Here is a 1,179-nt window from a genome sequence, read left to right on the forward strand (position 1 = left end):
GAGCTCCTCACTACACTTCTACCGGATCCACCATCTTGAAAGTGGAAGGCCTGGTAGCGTAGTGGTTAAAAATCTGGCTGCGAACCCCGCGGTCAGCAGCTCGAATCCACTAGGCCCTAGCGTGAGAGAGATGAGGTTTTCCACTCCTTGCAGTTAAAAAGCCTTGGAGTCTGGCACATTAACCCACAGCACCACACCAGGACTCCGAATCTTTCTGCTCCAAGATCTCAGCGCTGCGGAATAATGCATGGGACTGTAAGCTCAGTTTGAACCACTCCTTGGAAATCCTATACTATGTGTCAGAGCCTACGACACTTAACAATAACAATAGATAGATAGATAGATAGATAGATAGATAGATAGATAGATAGATAGATAGATGACAGATAGAGAGATAGAGAGAGAGATAGAGAGAGATATTTATATGTATGTTGTTGTTGTTTTTAGGTGCCATCAAGTCAGTACCAACTCATAATGACCTTATGCACAACAGAATGAAACACTGCCTGATCCTGGGCCAACCTCACTGTTGTTGCCATGCTTGAGCCCACTGATGCTGCCACTTTGCCAATCCATCTTACTGGAGGTCTTCCTCTTTTTCTCTAACCTTCCAACCTACCAAACATGATATCCTTCTTTAGCAACTGGTGGGTTTGAACTGCTGATCTTCTGGTCAGCAGTTCAGAGCTTAGCCTAGAGTACCAACCCAAGACTAATTGATCTGATAACAAATCCCTTAAATATGAAGGAAGATAAATATATAATAAAATAAAATATCATTTTACATATATCATTTCAACCCATCTTAGTACAACACTGTCAAAAAAAAGAAATGATATTACAAAATGTTGTCATAGCAACAAAAATAAGATCACTGAAAGAGAATATTCTTGAAAAATCAAAGATGGGGTAAAATTTTAAATTACTTGAAAATTATACATGTGTATGTATATATATATTTATATGTAAATGATTTCATTTGATTATGTATTTATCTTCCTTTATATCTAAAGGATTTGTTTTAAGATCCACTAGTCTTGGTATGGTACCTAGGCTAAGGTCTGAACTGCTGACCAGAAGATCAGCAATTCAAACCTACCAGCCACTCCTCAGAAACCCTATATAGATACTCTATGAGTCCGAATCTACAATACAGCACTTAACAGCTAGTTAACCAGA

Source organism: Chrysochloris asiatica, unplaced genomic scaffold (genome assembly GCF_000296735.1).
Source record: "Chrysochloris asiatica unplaced genomic scaffold, ChrAsi1.0 scaffold00297, whole genome shotgun sequence".
In the NCBI taxonomy this organism is placed as follows: Eukaryota; Metazoa; Chordata; class Mammalia; order Afrosoricida; family Chrysochloridae; genus Chrysochloris; species Chrysochloris asiatica.